The 22,024-nt window shown below is 36.5% G+C and overlaps 1 protein-coding gene across 5 annotated transcripts in view; it reads left to right on the top strand.

Annotated features, from left to right (window-relative positions):
• GREB1 (growth regulating estrogen receptor binding 1) overlaps positions 1-22,024 on the top strand; it is a 97,647-nt gene that overhangs the window by 13,349 nt on the left and 62,274 nt on the right. The window contains exon 1 of one of the 5 annotated variants that reach the window (XM_040552113.1): positions 13,619-13,856. The exons of 3 other annotated variants lie outside the window; for them this stretch is intronic. The gene's annotated coding sequence lies outside the window, so the exon portion shown is untranslated. Of the gene's footprint in view, positions 1-13,618; positions 13,857-21,346; positions 21,623-22,024 lie in introns of those variants that run through there. One more of the 5 variants, XM_040552114.1, reaches the window with a different exon arrangement.

Below are 22,024 nucleotides of genomic sequence, written 5' to 3'. Positions count from 1 at the left end.
ATATCCTGATTTTGCAAATATCTCTGTCCCTAACTTTATTGAAGAGTATAGTTCAAATACGTGGAGAATGACAAAATCAACATAAAAATGGGAGTGTCGGCAGAAGTGAAATCCTGATTCTGTAGTTAAATTGTGATCCTATGGGTAAATAGATGAATTAAAGTTGTCATGAAAAGTGATTCATGTCTTCGAGCATCATATTTCAGCAGTGGTTTAGCTAATAGACTTCGTTAATGAATAGGTCACTGTTTGCTAGCATAAGGCATATTCAGTTATGTCATGAGTGCATAATTTGTAAGTAAGAATAAGAAAGCAGAAGTCAAGGAAACAAGAGAAAAATGAAATTTCTCTCTTAAAGAGAGAAGTCAGACCATCTGATGTTTACAGAATTGCCTCTTTATTTATCTGTACTGGACACTCATTCAGAACTTTCTGCTACGCAAATTTATGAACATTCCTTCCAGACCACTATTAAAAAAATTATTAAAAATAAATAAATGAATATATACAAGAAGTAGAAATTGTTTTGTGCGAATCATCTTGCTTAAAAGTTTCTCCTTAGACTGGAAACTTTTAAAATTAAGTTTGTTTTTACATTTTGTTTTGCCCAGTTGCTCATAGTGGAGATGAAGCTTGCTCTGTGTTGTAATGCAATGACAACCCCTTTCTAAAGTCAGGCTTAAAAAAGAGGGGTCCTATGGGGAGGACTTTGTAAGACACTTGTGTTGAGGGGGCAGGACAGTGCCCTGCTGAAGCCTGTAAGGAAGACTGACTCTCATGTGAAAAGAAATGTACCCATCATGGGACCAATCTGCTGTCATTCCCATAGGCACGTATTGCATGAGTATAGCCTGTTTGTACAAGTTGTCCCCATTACACAACCTAATGCATAAACACACATCCATTGCAGCATCAGATGTGCACTGTCCTCTGCTGGGGAGCAATTTTGTTTTGGTCATATGATGGCTGCATTTTCAATGTCTAAAGGCTGATGGGTAAAGGGTCATTAGGGAGCTGGTTGCCAGAGTAATTCATATAGCCCGTGAGACCCTCACTGCTGGGTTCCCTGGAGAACAGACTGAACAGAGCAGTCATGCTGGCAGAATGGGTCTAGCCATTTGCCGTGAGGTTGGTTGCTACCACTGAAGTTTAGACAAAAAACTGCCTCATGATATGTATGTGTAGTACACTGTCTGTGGTGAAGCTCTGATCTGAGGTTGTCTTGAGATACTTTGTTTTAGCAAATAGTAGAATAAATAGGTACCAGTAAAATAATAAATATTTAAATTCGTGAGGATAAGATTCATGATCCATTTTTTAGGATTACCACAAGACTCATTTTAAGGAATTTGAAACCTGTGATTTCACTTAGATTTTGTTGGGAAACTCTTCCAAAAAATCAGCTAGCATTGTACAGTTAGTTCTTAATGATACAGCATAATGACTGAACAGAATAACAGACATGAAGTAAAGACAGTTAACATATGCAAATGAATAAGATTATGTTAAGAATATTGATGTATAGAAAGAATATGTGAAACTGTTTGTGAGGAGAATGGGAATAGCTTTAAGAAACACATTGCTGAGTGGTCCGAGTGGCACGTCATGCTCCAAGGTGCTGTGCGTAACTAAAGGCAAGACTTAAACCACAGGTTGGACAATCCACACACAGAAAATCAGGAGTTGATGTACAAAAATTACTGCTTTAAAGAAGGCAGCTACTCAACTTGCTTCTAAATAAATTTATTTACTTAGTCTATGTAGTTTAAAGGTAAACAGAATGACGTCTCTCATGGTTGCATGAGTATATATGTACAGCCACTATAAAACCAGTATAGTGCCTCTGGGTCTGCAACAGAGTCTCAAAATGCAGCTTTCTTAATTTTTCATAGCAGTGATAATTTTAAAGCCTCATCATGTGTGTCAGTAGTTGTTCCATTGCTGAATATTTCAGTTCTTGGAAAGGAAAAGTAGGTGGAAGTGGAGTATGTATATCATTTTTGGGAAGGGCATATAGAGAGAGCAGGTTTAAAATGACAGTGAATAGAAAATTAATTGGAGAAAGTAGAATGAAGAAGGGAAAACTGTGACTAGGATGCACATGGACTTGAAGACAGAGTCTATAGTGCTAAATAAAGCAGTGCACGTGGTGAGTTTGAACACTGGATATGGAGCGATTCCATGGTTTTGGCCATGGTTTTGTGGTTAGAAGTCTTCTAGACAGTGCCGGGGCACACTGGGACTGTTCCCAGCAGGCAGGAGGGACAAGACCATCCTGGCCTCACATACTGTGCCAGCAGGCTTTTCCCACTAAAACAGTTCTGCAGCCCTTCAGTTTCATGTTGTGAAAGCATCACGATGATGAGTTGCAGCACCACACTGGCATTAATTAAAAATATAATCTCAAACCACATTCAAAGATTATATCCACAGAGCCATAGGGCACTATGTGCATCCCAGAAATGTAGTGTGGGCATACCACAGAACGACCTGTGACCTTGTTTTCTTTTGCAGTATAGACATTGCAAAATAACCGCATTCCCTCTTTGGATGTAGCTGGTAAGTAGGTGGGCTTGCTGTGAAACTGATTCCTCTCGCCCGAGTGGGAGTGCCTGCCATATTGAGCAGCGTTATTGATGAGCTTCATCTGTATGGGTCTTCCAATAAACTCACTTCTATAGAGTTTACCACTTAGGACTGTAGCATGTGACAAATAGAGAAGAAGTGGCTAATAGCAATAACTAAAAGTTATATCACCACATCAGGGGTGTGTTTTGTCTTTGTCTTTTGTGCAAAATTCTTATGAGGTAATGAAACTAGAGTGATGAATGTCAACTGATAAAGCAAACAACTGCATAAACAAGTGTCATGTTATTGACTGATAGCCTTGGCCCTAGGACACGTTAGAGTGTGTGTGTTGATATGTGTGTGTATGCACAGGTGGTACCTACTCACCTGATGCACATTTATCCATCACTGGGATACAGCTATTGCTTTTAAAGAGCTTCTTAGTGGCATACTGGGACACTGTTGTCTGAAACACTTAAACAAGTGATAAACAGATTTTTTTTTCAAAGGGTTAAAAGTGTCAAAGTTGCTTATGAAGTAAAAATCTATTCAATAAGAAAAAAATGTATAAAGCTCTAGTTTGGTAAAGAATACGCACCTTAATGGGATGATGCTATTCATGCAGTATATAGACTGTTAATTGAATGGATAAGGTGATTAGGAAAAGATAATAATATACTATTTCTAAGTCTATAATGCATGGATTTAGCAGCACTGACAGAAGTTAGCAGTCACAGAATCACAGAATTGTTTGGGCTGAAAAGAACCTTAAAGATCATATAATTCCACCCCCCCCAGTCAGAGTGTTGGAAGGAAAGGAAGGACTTCCGTAACATAAATAAGTTGTGTAACTTGCTGACAAATTATGTCAAGTCAAGAGCAGGAGGAGGTTCAGAAAGGAATCAGACATATTCATGGCAAAAACATCTGTGAATACCAATTAACCATCAGGATGTGGCTATAACCTTCATTTCAGGTCAAGTGACTTCCAAAACTGGGAGACTCTGGGTGAAGGAGCATGCTATACAGCCTTTCCTTCTTAAGCTCCTTCCTGAAAGCTACCTGAGGCCACAGCTGGAAGCAGGATGGTGAGCATGATGGACCTTTTATATGATAAAAATCTGGTGTTTCTGGAAGCAGGATGGTGAGCTTGATGGACCTTTTGTCTGATAAAACTCTGGTGTTTCAGTGTTCAATATTTTAAGTGAGCAGCAGAATGTTAGTAGGGTAGGTCTGCAATTGTGTAAACCAGTTATTCCTTCCTTTTCTTCTTCATAGCTTTTGTCACAGGAGAAAAAGAAGAAAGGTAATATTTCTGTCTGAAAGTGACTTGGGCTCTTTGCAGGATTGACTCATGCACTTCTTTAGCCAGAGATCATATTCCTCGGTCTTAGACAGCTTGTAGGCAAGCAACAGTTATAACAGTTATTCCTCAGTACTTATGGAAATGTTTCCCCACAGAGGATAAATTCTGTAGAATGCTTTATATGTGGTTCATCCTATATTCTATCATAGAGCTATTGTTCGGGTACATTTGATATAATGTTTTGTTTATTCTTCAAAAGTTATGTTTTATTGTGGTGCTGCTTCCTGAAAGTGATGTAATAGTGTTTACAAAATAGACAGTACTTTGGCAAGGCATTTTCAAGCAAATTTTTCACTACATTTCAGTGAGTAGAATTATCCTTATTTTACAGTGAGACATTATATGTAGGATTAGAAGACAAAAGCTGAGATCATAACATTTATGCATTAGGATGTGTTATAACAAACTAGGATAATCTTAAGCCTCCCAAAATCAGACATACTGAACAAAGACATGGGAACAAGTTGCCCTATGGTGGGCAGGTAAAGCAACCTGCTCAGAATCAAATTAAAATGTAATTTTCAAAGTTTGAATTAGAAGTCTAAATTTCTTGCCTTCTAATCTTGTGCTACCATTTCTGAATGCATCTTTCTCCTCCTTTCAAATTATATTATAATGCTAAGCTATATTTTTCTGAAGGAGCTTTTATCAAATGTCTAGGAAAAAGACTGGCCTTTGTAAGAATATTTTACTGCTATTGGACATGTGTATGTGTAAAGTATCCTTGGTGCATAATTACAGGGAAATGGAAGCTGGCAGATGTGAGAGTCACCCCTTTAAGCAAAGAATTTTGCTCTTACACAAATTACAGGATAAATGGATGCTTGCAGATATGAAGAGTAAGCCCTTAAAGGCAAGAATTTTACTGTTACATAAAAGCTTGTTCCTAACATGTCAACTGGTACAATATGTCCAGTTGTGGTGTTTCAGAAATACCATTTTGTACTGTTCATGCTGTTGAGAGTGCTATTCCATTCTTTCATCTAGTCACATTAACTCTGTTCTTTTAAATCTTTCTTGATCATGAGAGACTGTTCTCTGCTACAGGGACGAAGTACATTGGGTAATATTAAAATGTGAGAGCACTGCCCAGTTTATTTAAAAAAATATGAAGATCTATCAACTAACTGAAGTAATGGGGCTAAAAATAATATACATGAGATAGTGTCTTGAATTTTATACTGGAAGATACAGTAAGCTATCAGTCCTTATGCACTGTTGATGTGTCAGTCATGATTTTGTTAGACTTCTAGCAAAGGTGCCTGTCACCTTTTTTTCTGTGCTGAAGAATCTCAGCCAACTAGATAGTCCTGAAGCCTGTTAACTCCTTTGGTGTTCATTCTTGTCTTTCATTGAACCTTTTCAAGTTCTACAATGTCCTTTTTGACAAAGTGCACCCAAAGTGCACACAGTGCAACCCAGTGCAAGCAGATTATGGATTTATCCAGTGGCATAAGAACATTTTCTGTTTTGGTCTCAGCTCTTTTCCTCTAAATTCTTAAAATCTGATTTGCAGTTTTATATTTGCTAATGAAAACAAAAAGAAAAAATCAAATTTAGTGTTAGAATTTACTAATAAGGTCACAATATACTACTGAGGTTGCTTTTCTCAACCAAGGTATTGATGTTCTAGGTCATTTCTTACTACAGGAGTATATTGATAAAATAATTTCAAATACAAATAAATCATTCTTGAAAGCAATTTTCTTTAATGACTATAATTACAAATTTAAATACCATAATCATTAGGATTATACAATGCACATTGAGAGAGACAGAAGGTATGTAATTATCATTATGTAGTAAATAACTGGCATTGTGCTATCTTGAGATTTTTATGGTAGAAAATAATTACTACTTGCAATTCGTATTGCTTTTGGTATAGATCTATTTTTCTGGGTTGCCTTTCCTATTAATGCTTTTGGTATTTGTGTTGTATAACTTGCTATAGTGATTTGCTTTCCAACCAGAATAAGACAAAATGTCAAATAAGGCATAATGTCATAATGATGGTGTTATCTGTCTTCAGCTACAGCTTCTTTTCTGTATCACGAGGTTAAAAAAATAGTAAGGATTTTAACATTGCTTTCAACAAAATGTCAGAAATCATGCATCTGTCAAATTCATTTCTAATTTTTTGAAGAGTTCTTTATCATCATGGCAGATGACTTCAGAACTGTTTTTTGAAAAATTCTGAGAATGAAAGAGCAAACATTATACTTAATCATGTCATTTTTATAATAAATAGTTGCTTTTTTAAGTTTTGATTTTTTTTTCAGAAGTCAGCAGCATCATATATACTTGTTATGCTATTTCAGCATCAAATTTTGGATGTGCAGAATGTTAAGCTAGAATAGACTTTGTAGGATCTTTGTCTTTACAGCCTGACACTCAGTATTTTGTTAAAAGCTAAGTTTTGAGGCCTTTAGAAACTGCACTAAAATCTATGCGATGAAAACATAATTAAAGTATTTTCACTTTGTTCATACTATGTGTACAGCTGATAATTTTTATGTACTCAGCTGGAAAGCACATTGACGTTAATATGTGAGAAAAATATGCAAAGCTTATTCCTTTATAATTTTTGCTGATTGAAAGAACTTGTCAATTGACTGTGGTCAATTGTTTAAATGACTGTAGTTTGAATTAGGTATAATAAAACCTACAGTAATGTTGAATTGATTCTCAAGAAGAGAATATGAGAAAAAGGATCTAAAGTTTGCAAAATAGTGTCCATTACTTCTCTGATTTTAATTTTTAGACAATGAAAAAACAGGCAGCTCGATTCTCAGTCTGCTAATACCATTTTATGCTATTTGCAAACACCAGACCTGTTCTATTTAAAAAAAAAAAAAAAAAAGATAGAAAAATCCCTCTATCCAAGCAGTTGTACTGTCAGCTACAGAATTTTAATAAGCATTGATGTAGGTTCTCTAAAACTGTTTCATCCAACATGAAATTTAAAATAAATATGGAATCCTTTATACTTGTCTTCTAGTTCTTTCTTTTTTACCAAACAGTTATGTAAAACTGATGATTTTTGTGTCATGTACTGTTGTCCTGTCTCTAGGGAGAGGGAAGAAGATATTTCAGCAGGGCTGGAGATGGCATGCTGAGCTGAAATGCAGTTATTTTTTTTTTTTTAGCACCAACAGGTGGGTCTCCAACTGCTAGAATTTACTCTGCAAAAGAGTTCTGAGTAAATAATTTTCTTAACCTTTCTGAACTCACATGTAAAAATATTTGCATTTGGACTTCATTCTGTTGGGTGCTATTCTACTGTGCATTTCCAGGCATTACCAAAGGCAGCTAGTGTTGGGATTGTTCATAAGGAGATCATGGATGCTGAGAGGGTCAGCATTTGTATTGTCTGATGTATATCCTGTTTCTTATGTTAGAACTTGCTCCACTTTACAGGTGCAAATGGAAGCCAATTTAGCTGCTTACCAACCTTTCTTGGATGAAAACAAGGGTTTGTTTCTTAGTTGCTTGACATTGACATTTTTAATAGAGTCTTAGAGTAATTTTCAAAGGAGTAGTGTTCAAGGTGTCTATTGTTATCTTTCTTGTCTGTTTGGGTGTCTAAAACCTACAGTGAGCTCATGATTGCAGTATTTCAGCATCTTTGAATTTAAGGCCTACTCATTTTTCTTGCACAGGTAACTCCTCATTAGCCAAGATAAGGTGGAGCCTTGAACATCTGGGTGAAATTAATATGGAGACTGCAATGCTGACTAACATAGTGTAGTATCAATTAGAATACTTATGTATTGACACTCAGTTCAGCAGGACCTAGCTGTATAACAACCAGTAGAAGAGTACACCTGGAAGACTATGGTCTGGCTGGGTTTACACGGCATGTACATAAGCTAATAGGTTGTATGAGACCTAAGCTGCCTTTGCTTGGAGTGACGTTGAGGGCCACTGGCACAGGCAACATCCAAAGCAGATAAGACTTGCATGGATATTTGAGAGTTGCTAATTTTTTTGACATTGTGTTTTGTATTGTTTCAACATTGCATTGTTCCAGTACTGTTAATATTTGCAGATGTTTTTTTCAGCATAAAAAAATGCAGGATTGATTCATCTGTTTGCTAATGGAACCGTGGTGACTGATAACTATGAGAGCTTCAAAACCAGATGAATAAGATGCTAGCTATGTAACTAACCAAATGCATTATAGAGGAGAACCTTTTCTTAAATTTCTGTAACACTTTTAGAAAATCTGATATGATGATGAATTTTCATTGGAACATACAATGTTTTAATGAATGAAAATCAATGGAAGTCCTTAAGATCTGAGAACACTCATAAAACATTCAAAAAACATCAGTTTTGACACAAACTGTTTGACATAACTGTTGATTACACTGGGTTTTGATCTCTCCTGATATTGTAGATCAGTTAAGAAACTCCAGGGGAAGAAGACAGGAGAAGAGAAAGCTGTATGCTTTATTTTTCCTCAGCTATGACTTACAACAATTTAGAAGCTGCAGGAAACTTCTGGTACCATTTACCTTAATAAGGAAAAAAACACTTTCTATCAGAAAATATATTTCACAGGTTGTTTCTACATGGCCCTGTCTTTGGGTATTCCAAATGGAATTATAGAAAACTGAAAGATTAACTCCTCCACACCCTCCAAAGTTCACACATCTAATGGAGTTTAAAATAAATAGCTAAATATTTATTAAGATGCAAGAACAGATGATGATCCAGTACAAAGACGTATTGCAGGAGAACTACATTCAAATCTGAGCTTTGCCACTGTTCTTATGTGACTTTGAAATATTTGAACTCTGTCTCTTAAAAGTATATAGATAAAATTACCTGTCATGGACTTCAGTTGTAACTAGGGACTCAGATGCTCATGGGATCTATGCAAAGATCACTTCAGCCTTGTAATTTCCCACCAGTAAAATGGAGAAAGAGCATATCTTAGCTTTCCTGCAGTTTTCCAAGGGAAACAATGAGCTCGTAAACATTGAGCTGTTTAGGAATTACAGTACATAGACCATGAAAGAAAAACTGGAGATTCTAGTACTTCTAAAAACTAAGAAGGAACAGTTTTTATTTAAGTGAGACTGAATTTTTTACTATTTTGAACATTATCAATTGATGCATCTAAAATGCACCACTAAGCTCTTTTGTATCAGTTTTTAGTGCGAGTGACCAGATGGGAGAGTTAAGAAAGATATATCTAAAACCAAGGTAAACAAGGGAGATTAAAACACTAATGATTTCTAGTAATTAAAATAAATTGTTCAGATAGCAAGTTGTGTTGTAGTACTGTACATTTGTTTTGATTAGAAACAGAGATCTGTATTTCTTACTAAGTCATTAAGTATGAGAAAAACATCCCTTGGCACTTGCATAGACATACCTTCCTAAGGGTATGTGAGGATTGGGAGCATACATAAATGGCAGATTGGGAAGTAGGTACAAAACGTGGAGATGAAAATGGAAAATGCATCTGTCATAGTTTCTAATTGTTTGCAGGGGAATAGCACCATCAGTCTTTGAATTTAAAGATAGGTGGTGAGTTAACACAAGTGTATCAAACTGCACACAGAGCACAAGATTTGTGCAATCAGTTTTGCTTTGCGTTCCCAACAGAATGTGATGTGCCTGTTCCCCAGCTGTAAGACAGTGCCACATCTTGTCTCCTGACTCAATGTACTGTACAGAGTCCTGCATCACATGGCGTGGCGTGTCAAATCTTACACACTGAGACTGAGGAAAGTTGAGAGTTGTCAAGAGGTGTTTTTCTGAGCACTTGAATGTTTCTCAGCCTGGAGGTTCTAAGTTTTTTATCCCAGTATGAGGGAACACTCTTAAGGAAGCGTTTTGAACAGTTAGACCTGCTAATAGCTACAGAAGCATCAGTCAGGCTGTAGCTTTTAAGCTTTTAAAAAATGGTCTTTGAGCATTCATTTAAGATTTTTACACAGGTACAGCATGACTGAACAAGTGGCTGGTGCTTTTGTGCAGTGCATGAATCAGAACGAAATGTGAGTGAGATATGACAGTAGCAAGAGTTTCTTTTATGGTTGAGAGTGGAGAGGAAACAGTTGTGACATTCTGAAATGTTCCTGTTGTGCACTGAGAAAGCCAGGGCTTTTTTCTGGCGTAAGTTTTGCCAGTTGTAAAACAATGTGTCAGATTAATAATGCATCCTATTGAGAAGGAATGGGAGGTTTGGTGAGGCATGATTCATCCTCGTCTGGTGCAGTAATTAAGTCTGTTGCTTGCCTTGAGGTCAGTGTGACCCTGTTTATTTTAATTTTTCAGTCCTGAAGTTCTGTGCCGTGGGTGTTTAAGGAGGAATTAGCAAGAGATAGAAATTTATTGGTTTCTGTAGTTTTTGGCAAGTGTGTGTTTCCTTTCATTATTTACATTTTCTCTTCTCATTCATTATTGAAGCACTTAGCTTTTTATAAAACCTGACTGACCATTTATTTTACTCTTTAGTAACATTTCTTTTTTTGGAGATATTAAAAACATACACCATCATGCTTAGGACCCTTGTCAATTCAGTGATAGGAAGAACAAAAGTATTTATATGACTTTAAACACAAAGCAATATTTAATAAGTATTTTAGGTTCTTTTAATACATTTTCATATGAAAATATTCCAGATATCCTGTTACTTCTTAAGAAGCAGTTCACAACACTTGCTTCCTCAGTTTCCTTCACATTTGTAAGTATTTCACAATAGCAGTCCATAAATTATTTTGCAGTTCTCCTTAAGACTTTATTTTTTTTCTGTTTGTTTTGTTTTTGTTTTTAATATCTACAAAAACTGAATAGGAGTCTCTACAAAAACTGATGAATAATCTCTTGACATGCTTTTTCTGGCAGCACTGTTGGAATAGCTCACAACATTGAGTATAACTGTTCTCTGTGCATTTGAAAATTGATATTATCCCCAGTATATACTCAAATAGTGGAAGGACATAAGGGTTACAGAACAAGCACCTAAATAAATACATAAATAAAAAGCAGGCAAAAGGACTTAGAAAACTTTATACAGAATGCCCCAAACTGAAATGCTCAGAGCCCTGATCAGCTGTAGCAACCCCAAGTGAACCCATGCCACCTTTTAGGACAGACAACTGCCCAGGACGATATAGCCCGTGGGCCATACTGTGCAGTGACTCTTACCCACATGGCACAGGGTAGCATTTTTCAGAATGGGCTGACAGCTTTTGTTGCACCCTTCACCTGACTTTTGTGCCTCTGAGACAGTTTTTGCACATGTGGTGGGAAGGGTGCTTCAGTTAGATGACCAAACTACTGTGGAGAGTGCTTTACAAGAACAGATTGTTTAACACACTGGAGGGAAGGGATGCCATCCAGACAGACCTTGGTAGGTTTGAGAGGTGGGCCCTGCAAACCTCATGAAGTTCAACAAGGCCAAGTGCAAAGGCCTGCACCTGGATCAGGGCAATCCTAGGTTTCATATATAAGATCTTGTATACATAACCTCCATGCTTATCACCCATTCTTGGCATTCCTGCTCCGGCTACTAATCAAACACAATAGGCCCTTCTGTGCTTTCTTGCCCTTCCTATTTCACTTCTGGAACTTCTGCTCCATGCCTATACCCAAAGCAGACAGCTTCTTTCACATTCTGCATTCCATCACTGAACATCAGGTTAACTTCTTTTCCTTCTACACCTACCCTCTATTGATACTCTTTGAATAGTGTGGTGCTTCCAGCCTCAGTGGAAAGCTAGAGATAGGCACTGAAACATCCTAGCCTTCATTCTAGACAGCACCCTATGCAGCATCCTAGAGAAATTTGTTTCGTGAATGCACTACAGTTATGGAGCAAGAATGCCTGGCTGGCATTAATCAAGTTATACCTCTTTAAAATGTATATTTCATGGCTTGTGTTATTGTTGACCTGATTAAAAGTGACTCTTCCAAAAATCCCATGCATTCACACACACACATGCATATTTCTTTCAGTGTTTGTTTTCCATTTGGATTCCTCTAAACTTTATATGCCAATAAAGTCTTTTAAGTGTCATCTGGTGAGGTTAGTATGTCTAAGGCACACAACTGTGCAGTGCTAATAGGAAACCAGGCAGTGATTTCTGTGTTCCCCATCCAAACAATTTTGTATCCTACTTGAAAAATTGACGTAACTGGTCTCCCATACTTGGCACTAAGAGCATCCAGTTCTCTTGCATGTGACAGAAAAATGTGCGGGTCTCTCTCTCAGAGTATTACTTACTGCTTCCTGTACCATTTGTTTTTCACATCATTTCATACAGTGCTTGGATCTATGCTTTAAGTATAGGGTATATAACTTTAATTTCCCAAATAATCAGTGAATGCTTCCCATTATAGTTTAAAATTAATGTGAAAAATGTTTCTAATGAAAACAGTAAATCTCCTGAGTCTCAAAGTGATTTCTCATCAGGCTTTAAAATTCAGATTTTTATTCCCTCAGAAAAGTCTCAGAGGGTGAAGTTTTGCAATTTAAAAATGTTACTTAAAACAATTTCAATTGTCTCTGGAGAGAAAATTTCTGCTCTCACCAGCATCCCTAACCATTTGTTTCTTTTGCATTTATTAATGGTTGTATACTTCGTGCATAGCTAGATGAGGGGTCTGATCTAGCTAAACATAACCTTGCAAAAATGGCAAGTTTTCAAGCATATCAGCTCAAATCTATGCCACCGAACAACAACAGAGGGGGAATATATGGTCGAGAGTGGGAGACGTTGCTTTTCAGCTGTAACTGGAGTTCAGAGCAGCTTGAGCCAGTCATGAAACTGCACCCTGAGAGTAAAGCTATATGCAAGCTGAAAGGAAAAATACTTCTCATTGCTCAGTGCATCAAATGTACAAAGGCTATATAGAACCTTAATTCCATTGAACACGTAAGTAAGGGTTTAATTTTACTAATTTCATTGTTATTTAACTGAGTTTAAAATCAAGCACATACCTGAATGGTTCCTGGCCTAGAAGAGCCATAGAAAAAGAAAATTAATTTTTCAGAATTGCTTTCATCTTCTGGAGGGATATGCTACAATTTGTGACACAAGGAAATGTTTCGTAAGTCTACCCGAAATACACTTTCTCAGTACATGTAGTCTAGATGTGTATTTAAGAGATGTAGCATTTGTTTAAATACAATAGCTGTTTCTTTGTGTATCCAGCAGTATATTCAACATGATCTCTCAAATATTGTTTTATTTCATATCCTTTTATTCAGAAGATAGAGGCAGAGTACCAATACAAAGATAATGTTGATACGTATGTAATCTCTTTTCTGTTAATTTTATCCTCTGTTAGCAAAATGAAGTACCCATAATATACACCTATACATGCTTTCTTTAGTGGTTTTGTCATCAGAATAATGCAAAGGGCTCCCCTATTTCTTTAAAAAAAGCTACCCATAGTCCTTCCAAACCCTGTAACGAAACTGTTGACGTTAATAATGCTTCAAACCGACAGATTGATATGTGCCTGCCCAGGAGCACCATGACCCAGCACAGCACTTCTGTATTAATAAGACACAAAGTCAGGCCATTTATCATTTAGTATAGCCAGCTCACAAATTAGAGGACAGCTTGCCAGGTTATATTGTGGTCTCATTACTTTGTTTTTGCTGTAGCTGCAGAATAGATAGCTTTGAAACCTTCCTGTGTTCTACTGTGCCAGGAGAGTGTTCGTGTCATGGCGACCTGACTGAGTTGTTCAGTTGCGTACAGTGCTGACTCAGGAGCCTTAAGTGTCCTAACCAATTCTTCAAGCAGCAGCCTCTCCTAAATCAAAAGGAGGAAAATGTAATAAAGATATAATCACTGGCAGTTGCTGCGGGTGTAAGATGTTCAGCAGATTTCAGAATATGAAATTTTGGGAGTAACTTACTGGATGTAATTGAGGAGCACATGCTTTCATTACGGTACAGTATACTTTTTATTACATAGCTGGTATTGCCATGCTGAAAAATACTGTTACTGTTTAATGAAAACATTAACATAAGATAGATATGCTAATGTTAGATTCTCACACTGCCTTATATTGGTGACTGTTCAAATGCTGGTGCTGAGAGGAATGTTTAACAGATGATATATTTTAAGTACATGCATTTGTCTACGTTTTGTGTCCCTACTGCATAGTCATGTGCTGTCTTTGGGGTGAATGATTTCCCCTTGGGATAATTTTGATGTATTTTGAAAAATACAGAAAATTTTAATTTTTACTTCCTTAAGATAGGCAATTTAGATCTCAAACTGCTAAGTTTACTTTCTTAAATGGATGAAATTTAAGCATTGTAGTGGTTCTTTAAGTAAAAATGCTTATTTAAGTGTTTTTTTTTTTTTGATTACATTTTTATGTTTATGAATTTTTCTTATTTAATGTATTTTCAGCATGCTATACATGTACAACTGATCTCCTGACCGAGTATACTTTGATGCTGAGTTTTGTCTTCACTTGTAATAAATTTACCTAAAGATGTATGCGCTATCTTTTACTATAACTCCAGAGATGGTGAAGTGTTTTTTGGACTGTTCCCACTGTATTTCTGTCCTCTCTTTGTTCATTTTGTAGCAAATATGATCCAGTTTTATCATAGTGTACTCTGTCAGAAGAAATCATCAAAGATCTCTATTTCAGTCAATAAGGCCCTTCTCCGTGAAAGCAGTAAAGCTTCTAAACCCGTGCATGTAGAGCTATGTATCCACGGAGAGCTGTCAGAGACTGTCTGGCTATGGCTCTGCTGCTCTGAAAGAGACGGCTCCGAAGTGTCTTTAAGCCATGCATCCTGCTCTGCTTGTGTGCATGTGGCTGCCCCAGGGGCAGCTGCTGCACTGCTTCCACTAACGAGCCTAGAAAGTTAGGCTTAGGTTAAGGAAAAATAAAAGCCTGGCTTTGAGGATGGCTCAAAACCTAGCCTTTACAATCAGCATAGGGTTATTCTGTATACTCGCGTTGGATTCTGAAACGATTCTCAAAAACAGTCTCTAGCACCAATAATCTGAAAAGATAGTATTATACTCGATGTGGTGATTTCCTAAGAATTTTCTTTGGAAAACATGCATTTCACAATAATCTCTTTCTTTCTGACGCATCAGTTTGTTTCCTACTGCTTTACTCTTAAGACCTCAAGTGCTGCTACACTCAAAGGTACAGAGCACATGTGTGAGACAATTCTTGAAGAGAGTTTTATCTCTGTCCTGGGTAACACTGAGAAAGAATTTGCACTGACAGAGCTGGGAAAGGGAATGACCTAGACCTGTACAACTTAGGGAACATTTTTTACTAATTTTCCACTTGCCACTTTGATCATCGTTTCCTAGCACTGATTTGTGGCACCTCCCTCCCTCCCTTTCTCCTCCCTCTACTTGGCTTCTTCCTGCTGCTTAACAAGCTCAATTGGTTTTATGTATGTAATTCTTTTTTTTTTTCCTTTTTTTTTTTTTTCTTTTTTTTAAGAGAGTTTGAAGGTGGTCTCTAAAAGAATTGCTTTCATCCAGAGCCAGGAGCTGATCAAAGCAACACACAAAAGCCGAAGGGGAGCCAAAGCAGAGCTGCCTGACCAACAGTAGGGTCAGGGTTCTGTGCTGTAGAAATAGTGAGGCATATCAGTTGAGCTACACTGGAGGCTGCTGATAAGGGATTTTCCCTCCAGTAACACCTGCAAAGTTTATGAGATCCTGTAGGAAAATCAAAGAAATCTGCATCAGAATGCATTGTTTCCTGCAGAGAAGAATGTGGAAGTATTTACAGGATGAAGTGCAGTTGCCTAAATGTATTTATAGCCATATAATATATTAGGCTTAGTCTGCACGATGATTACAGCACTGGACTATCACCTAGCTCCATGTTTACTTTTAATGAATTAGTCCAGTTGTCAGGATATTAAGGAGTGACATGTATGATTGTCTATGAAAAGAGGGTTCACCTTAAATCAAAAAAGCAAGAAAATGAAAATTGATGTGAACATTTTGCCTGAAAATAGATTTCCAGTGAAAGTCACAGTTAACAAACAAGTTAATAATAGATGTTCTGTCGTCTGTAAAAAGTCAAATTAAGATTTATTCTTTTTTTCTTTTTTTTCTTTTTTTCCCAGTTATAGATGTTTATCAGGCATCAGTCACAATTATGATGATTATGATTCTCTTTAAATTTGATTAGTAATCAAGTAATGTATGACTTTCCACCAAGGACTCTACTACAACCAGTTTGAACCTTGTTTGGCATTTTTTCTTCTTTGCTAAGATAAGCTAAGGTAGATAGGTTGCCATTTTTAAACAAATCATTATTTTAAATTTCTCAGAAAAATTCAACTCAGGTTTGACAGTAGGCATAGAAGTTTCTAGGGTGAAGAATGTTTAAGTTTTCTCTACTCATAAAGGAAGATTAAACTGCGTCTTAAAATCAAAACAACCTTTCATCCTTAAATAATTAAAGGAATTTGGTTGTAATTGGAGTTTTCTGTTTCCCCAGAAAGCTACAATGTAAGCTGTCACAGTTTAGATTCCTTCTCACTAAATTGCCAACATGCCTGAGTCCGGATCTCCAAGCCTAATGCATAGCTGTATATTTTAATGGGTTTATGGCAAGTTAGAGTGCTCTGTGTTTAGTGGAGCTTTATTTTTTGGTTCAAAGTAAAGTTGAATTTGTATACGAAGTTTAAAAATATATTTTGGGTTTTCTTATAGACATAGTCTGGATATTCTTTTTTTCCTTTGTCTATAGAAAATATTTGTGTGTGATTTTTTGATAGTATTCCCTACATGAATTATAGGATTTTAATTGAAAAATGGAAACTTTCCCTTCAAAATAATGAATGTGGGTATGCAGTTGAAAATTTTCAGCAAAAATAAGAAAATACTTGTTTTTAGCTGAAATTCTTGTCTTTCCAATGGCCAAAATGAAAGTGAAATAATTTTGTATTAAGGGTGATTCATTAAATAGTTGGATTTTTTTCTCTGCCCAAAGAAAAAAGAAGGAAGTAACAGCTTTCTAATAGTGCTTTTACTGAGACTGCTTACCTCTGATTTGTCCCAATCTGTTTTCATACCTATTGATATGGATCAGTATGTTTGGTTTTTTGTTGTTGTTTTTTTGTTTTCCTGAATGCACAAAGGACAGTTAACAAATTGGGCTTGATTTTTCAATAGGTGGGGAAAATACATACATTTGATTTCATTGCAGAGGTATCTGTATTAGTCTTTACAGAGATCTCCTGATAATAAAGACATCTCCCTATTATTTACTTCTGAACTGAGTGAGGGAACTGATTTCAGTGATTCATAGAAGCAATTTGGCTTGGGAGGAAAAGTTGCCAAAAAGCTTGGTGACTTCTTCCCACTCTTCCTAGTGCACTTGAAAGCTTGGCACCTTTCAGTCAGTACTCTTGTTCCAAGCTCCTGTTGCTTGGAAACATGAGTCATAGGAGGAAATCATCTCACCGGTAATGCAGGAGAAATCCTGTGCCTGGGGTCAGCCTAATTTTCCAAATCAAAATAAGATGTCAGATAAAAATTAAAAGTGAGAACAGAAGAAAAAAAAAAAAGTGGTATAGAGGTCTTCTTTCAGTATATTCTCTTTATGGAAACAGTAGCAGAATTGTTTTTGGCTGTATAAAGATGGTAGAGTTATGTTCTCTGTGACCTGTCATCAACCTTAACCAGTGCCTCTGTTTTTAATCATGAACTGCTTTCCAAAGTGGCATTATTAGGAAACCATTAAGTTTAATCTGATCTGGTCTGCCCACAGCATTTCTAATAAAATTCCATGGGAGATATATGAGTTTTAAGCTCTTGTAACAGAAAATGAGCTGGAAATTCTGGCAAAGATATCTGTGGTTTAAGTCAAGGCTTTAATGTTGCCTTTAAAATGTAATGGCCAAATGTGGTCTGCTGAACTCCCATAACTTTATTCACGTATGAAACACTGATTAGCTAGAGACTTTGAAATGATTTGTCAGCTTTATTGGTATGGAACAAATGACTTCACTGGAGGAGTGGATTTCAATCTGCAGATCCATGAGTGACAATTGATATTAATCTGATTATCACTACAGAGTTCAGCTAAGTAGAGTATCATCATCTCATTTCTCAGCAACTTTTGATGTTTCAAAATTTAGCTTTATGGGTAAGGCTATCAGCAAAAAAAAAAAAGAACACTTTTTTCATTATGATTTTGATGAAAAACATAGAAATAGTAAAACATTGCTCTGGAAGTGTTCTCAAATGATGAAATGTAGTTAAATGTTTCCCACAGTCCATTATTGTATCAAAAACCTCAGTCTTCTGAGCTCTTTTTTTCCTATTTCTTACTGCCAAGTCATTCATGCAGAATATTTTGTGGAAACAGGTTTGACTTCCAGAAACCAATATAGTTTGTAGAAATTGGCAATAGTCCACCTATTTACTACACCTGTATGACAAATAAAAAACTTTGTATATTGATTCTACAAGTGATAATTACATGGTACATGAACAACCAGATTGTTTTCTAAGGGAATAAGTTTTGCTTTGTTCTTGTCCATAGTACCTACAACTGTATTGGTAAATTGAACAGTTGCAGGGAAGTTCCAGTGTGCTAGAAACCAGTTTTCTGTTGTTTGTGTCTTGGCATGCCTGTAGTGCCAGCACTCTCTAAAACCATTCCCAGGCACATTTCTGAAGTTATGTTGGGCCAGTGACCATTCACAAAGGATATTTTGGGCAGAGTAACTTTGATTTATTGTATTAGTAAAGACATCACCTATATTACATACATGTCCTTTGGGCCTCAGAAACAAAAAATGTCCTGTGGCCCATCCATTTTATTTATTTCTAAAGAGGTAACCTCTCTGTTGCTTGCTCATAAAACAAGCCATGACTCTTAGTAAGGAAGAACTCTGCTGTGTCTTGCTGAGTCTTGTGGGGGGTCAATATCAGTAAGAGGCTCGTTTAGTTTCCCTGCATTAAGAATTTGTTATAACCTGTGGGAATAGATTTGACACACAATGTTAATTTATGTGAGACAAGCATTAATGCAGTAGATGAAAAATAATTTATTCAACCAAATCCAAAGATTGAGTGCACTGTCTATAACTACAGACAGCTTCACAGAAATAAAAAAATAGACCATGATTACTCAGTCTTGTGGCTGAAGTGAAGAAATAAGAAATATCTTATACTGTTTATCATTACTGTCAGAGGGAGTCAGTTTTGCAGTCTCCAAATTTACTCTTCTTTCTGTAGTTACATCTAGAATCCTACCCTAGGATTTATTTCTTCTTGTTGCTTTTAATACAGGTTTTCAAGAGTTATTAGAGACTTTACCTAACTTTAGAAATATTGACGGACTTTGCATGTTAGTAGATTGTTCTGACTCACGTTCAGTGAGCAAAAGGATCATGCTAACTACCTTTTCCAATACTGAAGTGTGATCAAATTGTTAAGCTGCAGTCAACAACACTTTCTCCTCTCAGACAAATATTAATACTTTTTGAATACTTAAACCCATAATTTATACAAACAAAACCTCATTTTATACAAGTTATGAACTGCCTCTTGTGATAGCAATGACAAATGATTTTGGAATAATAATGGGTTTGGAGACATCTTACCATTCTTCCATAAAGAAAATGATTTAATAGAACTTACTTTAGAAACAGACTAATAAAGTATGAACGCTCAATGCTCAAAATGGGAAAATGTATCCATTGCTATACTGCTTTGGTCTGATATGAACAGCTTCTGTAATGCAAATATCTAAAATGGCTAAAAATATATCAGATTTTTTCTCATGTTGCCTGAGAAAGGAAATTAATAGTGTTCTGAATTTAAAATTAAATAGTAGTGGTTCAGCTACTGGTACTCCATATATGATGTTAATTCTTTTATCTATCAGAGAATATGTCTCATCACATAAAATTAATAAAATAGAAATGTCAATGAAATTTTAGAATGCAAAAAGTTGCAGTTTAACGTGAAACTTTTCCTCTGGTAATAATTTGCAAGTCCTATGTAAGACTGAATTTTTTATTTGGCCATCACCCTTGAAAACTGGGCATATATTCCCCTATTCTTCCCTTCAGACCTCTCAAATAAATGATTAACCGTGGCTTCCTAATTTCACTCTTAGATCCCTTGGCATCTTTTGGTCAAAAAATACTTAACACAGCCTGCATACATTTGCTTTTTCTCAGTTTCTGTTAAAACCAGACTTTCTCTAACAGCCTTATTTCAATGACAGTTGTCAAAGTGTTGGATCAATTTCTCTGCTCTAAAGTCCGTCATTTTTCTTAGGATACCTCCAGAGGTCCCTTCCAACCCAGCCCAATCTTTGATACTGTGATACCCATTCTGCCCTAGGTATAGGATAAATTCTGTCCAGAGTTGCTGTGCTAGATCTTCAGTCTTCACAAACCCTGTCGCTCCTTAATACAGACAACTGCAACTGAAAAGTCATGACTGTGTTAGTCTTCATTTCACTAATCAAAAGATCTCTCTCCAAACATGTCCACGCTAGGGAATGGGACTGCATGTCGTCTGTGTTAACATGACCAGTCACTGTCATGGCTCTTGATGTAGGTATTGTCCTCGTGGCTGAGGGGGAATTTCTTTTCTAAATCACATCAACTGGAGTACAAGGCCATAGCAGAATGTCTTCAAAACCTGGCTATTTCAGCTGCAATTGAACTTCCAGTTGAGTCTGTATTTGACAGGTAAAAACATTAAACCTTAAGCAGATCTCTGTTTTCCCTAGTTGTGTAACCACTGTTTACCACGGGAACCCTGACAGTTCCTTGCTTGGAATTTGAGAGCTGTTCTCTTTAGACAAACATACTTCTACTTTTTATTTTTAGACTAATGTACTTTTACAAGCGTTTTCAGCTGCCTGGATTTGCCACTGTTCTTTGGCAGCATTTATGTGTGGGTTTCTAACACACTGACCTGACCCAGTTCAATTACATCTGCAATTGTTTCTCAGGCACCCATGTTCCACAGAGTGTTTTTTTTTTCTTTTTCTTTTTTTCTTCTTCTTTTTATCATGGTTTTCCAGGTCCAGGTCTTCTTTCCTTTCTTTTTTTTTTTTCCTTTTCTATTGACTAGTATTTTTCTCTGCATGCTCTCCATGGAGACTGACTGCGAGATAGGGAGGTGCTCTTCGATTTATCAGTGGATGGGGTTGAGGGCTATCCTTCTGTTGCACCGTGATTTTTATTTATTTATTTTTTAATAGATCAGGTCACCATCTATGTTCATGGCTTGGAATTTCACATGCATTTGAAACTTCAGCCTCTGCCACCCACTTTTATCCAAGAGAGACATAAATCTGGGCTGGGAACGCTGGGCTCATTGAAGCAGGAGAATAGGACTCAAAGCCTTTGCTTCCTGGTGCCATGGAGTCAGCAATTTACAATTCAGGTACCACAGTCTGGGCGGCTTTAAAGAAAAGGGGATGACAACCATCACAGAGCTAGTGAGAAACAGCTTCTCTCCTGCTTGCTGTACAGAAGTTACCTCTCCCACAACTGAGAGAATTACTGGGATTCTGAATGGCAAAGGGTGACGCTGGCAAATCTCCTGCAATGGGCATTTTCTGGTTCCAGTGGTGTGTGTTTGATGATGCAAAATGGCTCTAAAATATTTTTTGTGTCTTCTGCAGTATGTTCCTGAACTTATGACTGTATTTGACAGTATAATTGTAAGATCCCAAAAGGTACACAAGAACTTACCACATGTACAAATCCAGAAAGTACTTTTTTTTTTCATTGTACAAAACCATTCAAAATTAGCGCTACAATAGATAAACTTAATTATGTTGCAAAGGATTTCAGAATCTGTACGTTGCATAAATAGCTTAATCTTCATTGATTCCTTGTCTGTTACTTCTTGTAACTTACTGTTACAGATAACAAGATGCAGGTTTCTGTCATCTGCAAATTTAAAGATAGGTTTTCTGGCATGTCCACTAGTGGTCTCTATAAATCCTAAGCACGTATGTTAGATACCAGTAAATGCTCTATCTAATTAACTGTACAGAATAATATCTGTCTGTACCTATGGGATAAAGCTTATAAACTGGAATGTCATGGTGTTTTCTAATTCATCACAAATAGAT

The sequence above is a fragment of the Cygnus olor genome, chromosome 3 (assembly GCF_009769625.2).
Source record: "Cygnus olor isolate bCygOlo1 chromosome 3, bCygOlo1.pri.v2, whole genome shotgun sequence".
NCBI lineage: Eukaryota > Metazoa > Chordata > Aves > Anseriformes > Anatidae > Cygnus > Cygnus olor.
Note: the sequence above shows the minus strand (reverse complement) of the source record. Positions and strands in the feature narration are given on the sequence as shown.